This window comes from Pinus tabuliformis, chromosome 8 (assembly GCF_031772625.1).
Source record: "Pinus tabuliformis cultivar Carrire ecotype Pingquan chromosome 8, CPIR1, whole genome shotgun sequence".
In the NCBI taxonomy this organism is placed as follows: Eukaryota; Viridiplantae; Streptophyta; class Pinopsida; order Pinales; family Pinaceae; genus Pinus; species Pinus tabuliformis.
This window is the reverse complement of record NC_142294.1, coordinates 1,875,389,736-1,875,396,020: the sequence shown is the minus strand read 5'-3', so window position 1 is coordinate 1,875,396,020 and position 6,285 is coordinate 1,875,389,736. Positions and strand designations below refer to the sequence as shown.

Here is a 6,285-nt window from a genome sequence, read left to right as displayed (position 1 = left end):
AGATCCATCTTTATTTTGGATCTACCATAGGGATCAAATGTTTTTTCACTCTATGCTAGTTTGCATATCAGGTAATTTGATCCCTCTCAAATATTTTTTCACTCTATGTTAGTTTGCATAACAAGATATTTGATCCCTCTTGACGGTTAGTAGATCCCAAATAAAGATGGATCTATGGTGGTTTAATTCCTCCTTTAAATAGGCTTAGTAGATCCAGAATAAATATGGATCTATGGTGGTTTAATTCCCCGCTTTAAATAGGCTACATTCCACCTGAATACCATGGATCAATACCATGTGCCATTTTTATTTTTATTAATATTAATATTAGGGTTAATAATTTTTTTTTGCATGGTATTAATAATAGTTTGGTCCGTGATATTTGGCCCATAGGCTTCATGTAAATAAAACCTCTTTTTTTAGTGTTCGTAAATATAAAGTGACTTATGGAGTAAATATAAAAAATATTTTATTTATTTGCCATACCTCTGGTTTATTTATATTTTTATTAATTTACCATACCTCTTTTATAAATATGGTATTTGGACCATGATATTAAAATGGTATTTGGCCCATAGGCTTCACCTAAATAAAACTTATTTTTTGAGTCTTCCTAAATAGAAAGAGGTTTATGGACTAAATATAAAAAAAGGTTTTATTTATTTACCATACCTCTAGTTTATTTATATTTTTATTTATTTACCATACCTTTGGAGTAAGTATAAAAATAGGTTTTATTTATTTACCATACCTCCACTTTATTTATATTTTTATTTATTTATCATACCTATTTTTTTTTACTATTCATAAACCTCTTAATATTTTAAATTTATTTTGTATTTATATATAATAATAATTAGATTGATTACTAAATAGGGCCAAAGTTAGATTAAAACTGTTAAATGTTAAACATTACATGTTAAATGTTTACGTTTACGTTTACATGTTTATGTGAGATCTACCCCCATGATCTACCCCCATAATGGGTTGTATAGCACCTCTCGACGCAATAAAAAGAAAGGCAAAGGGACAGACACTATGCTAATCATCTTCTCCAAACTCGACAGGAGCAAGGTTCTTCGCGCTGGAGCTAGGGAGATTTGTTTAAGGGATGCATGGTATGTGATGCTCAATACGGTTAAGGCGACCATTCTACTTCTGTAACTAAAACTGAATTTTCTGAAATTCCTTTCTATAATCTGGACCCAAGAGTGGTCGCGGCCCCACCAGTCGAATTTGATATAATGCTTTGGTCAGGAGGCTCTTCATCAACCAATAGAAATGCAACATTTGCTTGAACTGAGTTTCCCTACCTTTGGTATGACCAGGATTGGGAACTAATGTTTTCTAGTCATACAAATCAATGTCCACAATCATTTCTTTCTGATCAAGCTCTTCTTCCCATTCCTCAATCAACTAACGAACCTGGGTCGAGGTGCCCTCATGATACATTGTTGTCGCTTCATTGATGATGCTTAAAACTGACTTGTGGCCCCGAGCTCGATCCCAAGAGGAGCTTGGCTAGTTACCCCCAAGGGATTCCTTGGAGATTTTCCTTCAGACATGCGAGCTCTAGGCAGCCTTACCCTTTTCGTAGGCAAAACAAGCCATGAGAATACGGTACTTGAAATTAATTTAACTAACGAACAAAGATCCTGTAAACCACCTAGATGGGAGATTTAACCTAGAAACACAAAGCTTCCATGGGTTGCCACAAAGTCGAGGACTTACCAGAGGAAAGAGATGAGAGGCCAGAAACTGAACCAAACCCCAATTCAATCGCTTGACACAAATAGACAATCGGCAGGAAAGAAACCCCTTGAACCCAACATGCAGCCACTTCCTTTTGAGGAACCACAAGACGAAATTGTAAGCTGAACCATCCTCACACCAAATCCCTAGAGGTTATGGCTCAAAACTATCGACATAAATACAAGAAAAAAGGCCCTTGAGGTGGGGATAGAGAAAAAGAAATACCTAGAAGCGGCGAGAGAACCAAAACCAGTATAATCCCACACAAGACAATATAATACCAAACACCACACACACAAGAAGACAAGAAACAAAAGAAAAAGTTTCCTCTTTTGTATCCTCCACATAGAAATCCACATATGTCGCCTTACGCAATGACCAAGTTGCATCAGAACCTTTCAACCCAAAGGCCAACATATAAATATAAAGAATCATAGGGGCATGGATAAAGGAACTGTAAACATACATGTGATCCTGAGCTTGAAACAACCATGACTGAACTTGTGCCCAGGGAATATGCACCGACGAAGCCTTCTCCAAGCCATATTTCCACGCAGACTAGAGCCAAGGGGAACAAAGTTCAATATCAAGAAACTTACCAAACTTACTACAGAAAACATCGGTTATCCCATCCATACTTATGCCCCTGCCACCTTCGAGGATGGCATTAAATCCTCACATGCAAAGAGTGACCACTCCATGTGCTTCATGGATGTGGAGGGTGGTGAGGAGGCACCTTGGGATTATCAACGTCATTCGTATGCAAGTCTTATTACCATTGGCTCACACCCCGACGAGGGATGGGGAACAATGGCTTGATTGTTTTGTTGACTATCTCTAATTTCCTTCTCCAGGAGAACTGTTAAGGGTTTCAGGTACTCATCTATGGGCTAGGGAGGCTAGACCATCTCCAAAAAATTTCCATGATGAGAACAACCCTAATTTGCATGGAAGTTTTCCACTTTGTTTCTGTTATGAAACCAGCTCACAAAAAGATAGAAAAGATAGATCAACGCCTTAGAATTCAGCCTCTTCGAGGGGGCAACCTCCTTTAATTACGCAAATGAATGATTCTTTGATGATTCAAATGATAAAACCTCCTTTCTATATATAGGAGTCTAAGGAATCACAATATAACCCAGCCGACCTAACAATAATAATATAAAGGCACAAAAATAACAATAGAGGGATTCTATGGGGCATAGTAATAACAATATGGGGACAATAGGGGCACAACAATATTAATAAGGGATATAACTGTTAGACTTAGTCTTGTCAGTCCTCTGTCAGAGTCAAATTCACCAAGGTTCATTTCTCATCATTTGCAGTCATCAAATGCCATTTTGGTCAAAAAGAGTCATTTTAATTCTTGAGTCCAGGGTTTTGTCTCCAGAAGTGTGAAATAACACTTGCAGGCCAGAAGGAGGTTCAGTAAGTTTTTATTTCAGGAATGTCACCGTCAATAATGCGAGATTGATTCTTCTTCAAAACCCCGTTTTGAAGAAGAAATCATCAAATGTGTTTTTGTAATAAATTTGTCAAAATGTTTCGAAATTGTACAGCTCTTCAATGGCAGCAGCTTTAGCTGCTCCTATCCCTGCAAAAGCACAAACAGAAAGAACATCATCAGCACAAAGAGACAAAGCAAAATCAAACGAAACAGAGTTTGCATTCAAATGCCAGAATGCCAAAATTATACAACTTGGTGGGCCGAATATCAGAAGATGAGGTTAAGGAGGTTATTGTGCTGAGTGCTTCTGCAAACAGACTGGCAAAGTTGAAGGAGAATGTTGCGGAATATGCTGGTCTCATCATGGAGGAGCTTGATCCAGATCATTTAGGATACATTGAGATATGGCAGCTTGAAGCCCTGCTACAGGGCATGGTGAACACTCATGGGAACGAAGGATGTGTAAAGCACAGCAAAACTTTGAATAAGACTATGATTCCTAAGCGTTGGAGAAATCCCATTTACAGATTCCTTGAGGTCGCAAAGGATTTTTTCCACGAGAACTGGAAGCGCATCTGGATCATATTACTGTGGATAGCCTTGAATGCTTGTCTGTTCACATGGAAGTTTATGCAATACAAGCACAAAGCTGCATTCCAGGTGACGGGTTACTGCGTTTGTGTAGCTAAGGGCGCTTATGAGACGTTGAATCTTAACATAGCTCTCATTCTTTTCCCTGTATGTCGCAACACAATCACCTAGCTCAGAAAGAACAAGGCTAGTTCAATTGTCTCGTTCTGATGACTATATCAACTTTCATAAGGTGATGGCGGTGGGAATTACAACCGGAGTATTCATTCATGGGGTGGTGCATCTCTCCTGCGACTTCCCCATAATTGTTTCATGTCCTGACCTCAAATTTGTGGCTACAATAGGACGTGGGTGCCTCTCACCTCACCTCGAGCCCTCTAGATACCTGATGATTCCAATTCTCATTATATCCTTGAAAGAGTTGCAAAGATTTTTTAAAATTAATCTTTTTGAAAGTCAGACAACATTATCTGATTCAATAGAGAATGATAGAAGGGAGTGAACCAAGTCACGCAGGTAGTGATTATAATCTACCATATGGGAATGGCATTTCAACCACCAAATATCATCAATTCCATGAACTTTCAGCCTTTCATCCAAAAGATGGGATTCGAACTATGACAGAAGATGCATGCTGATAGCCAAAGGTCAGTTGAGCATTATTGAAGGGCTGCGCGGCGCACTAGTTAAGTGGCGCAGCGCACTGGGCGCCTCTACGTAGTGTGTTTTTTACATGGGCGCGGCGCACTGGTGTGGCGCAGCGCACTGGGTGTGCTGTGCGGCGCACACAGCCAGGAAGCCTGAGAATTGCCCAGATTCACTCCAATTGCCCAAAGACGCGTGAATTCACCTTGTGACAAATGTTTGAGGATCGCATTGAGCTTATTAATCAATCAGGGCACCTCCCTAAACAATAACATATCAGTTTCAACTTTATAGATTTTCGAAGCTCCGGAAGTTTATATGGCACCAAATCCGAACCTTGGCCATGGAAAATCCACAGGACTCTGGCGGAAAACAGAGGAGGCGACCTTGAATAACATACATTTCTCTCTTTGGTTGGAGAAATGGCCCTTTTAAATACCTGTGGAAACAGGTCATGCTAGTCCACCTAAACCTCTGCAGCACTTGGATACACATCGACCATGGTTAAGTTTGTATGGAACAAGAGTTTGACCAGTTCCTGCTTTTGGAAGCTTGAGAAATAAACTTGCTTCTAACCCAAGTCTAATACACCGGATTTTACCTGATGAGCTGCTTTTTGATGTTTTTGCACGTATGACACCTTACAATTTAGGAAGGGCGGCATGTGTATGTTGAAAATGGCGCTATTCCCTTCGGACCCCTTGTCTTTGGCGCAATGCATGCATTAATACATGGCAGCTTTCTGGACTAGAAGAAAATTATAAGATTCTGAAAACTGATTTTGGAGGCTCTTGGTGTAAAATGTGGCTTCATCGTCCTAGGCTTCGTTTTGATGGACTGTATGTTAGTCGAAACACCTATATTCGTTTCAGAATTGCAGAATGGAAAACCACCAATCTAATTCATTTTTTATTGATTGGAAGATCATTGGAATTACAGCTGCCAAAAAAGATAGATGTTATCAGTATCACAAATGAAAAAATGAAATCATCAAATTTTCAAGTTCCATGGCAGAAAATCTTTTAACTGAAGAGTTATAGTAGATCTTAAGGTATGCTACTATCACTATGTGCGTTTTTTCCCCAGTGCTAAATTCTTGTACAAGAACTCATCTCAGAAGGTGAAGGATGTTGCAAAAGCTATGCATGGACGGGCATCAAAAGCTGAGTCTGTCTTTGGCGGTCGCTACACAATGATAAAGGATCAGGTTGAGGCAGCCATTTTGTACCCAGGTTTACGACCTACTGTCCTAAGAATCCGTCTAAGGTACAACTATTGGTGCAAACAACCGATTGGATCTTGTCTCTCTTGTGACTAGTGGCATCAGAGAGAATGAAGTTAATGTTGAAGAAGAGTGCTGAACTTAGAAGGATGTAGGAGTTTGGAGAAGCTCCCTGAAGGTTTCCGTCTTCTACTGTTTTTGGAGGACTTGAACTTAGCAGATTGTGAAAAGCTTGGAGAATTATGTAATGACTTCCCTTGCCTCTCATCATTGCGAATTTTGTACCTGAATAACTGTCGCTGTTTAAAGAAGCTCCCTGAAGATTTTGATCGCCTCGTCGCATTGCAACAGCTATACTTGTGTGGCTGTAAGTGCTTGGAAAACCTCCCTGAAAATTTCTATTGCCTCCCCTCTTTGGAAACATTGCATCTACATGATTGCCCCATGTTGGAAGGGAAATGTATGGACCACCTGATAAAGATAAACAAATTACAACATTTGTATATTCAAAGAAGCCCATTGTTGCTGAAGAGATGGGCAGAAATTCAAAGAGAAGGCGATCAATTATGGCCTTTTACAGTTCATACAGGGCAGGCTTTGTCAGAAGAGGAGGCGACCAATATGC

The 6,285-nt window shown here is 39.6% G+C and overlaps 1 pseudogene; it reads left to right on the top strand.

Moving 5' to 3' along the window:
- Nucleotides 1-3,436: 3,436 nt before the first annotated feature.
- LOC149243856 (F-box protein 7-like) lies at nt 3,437-5,799 on the top strand (annotated as a pseudogene).
- Nucleotides 5,800-6,285: the final 486 nt, after the last annotated feature.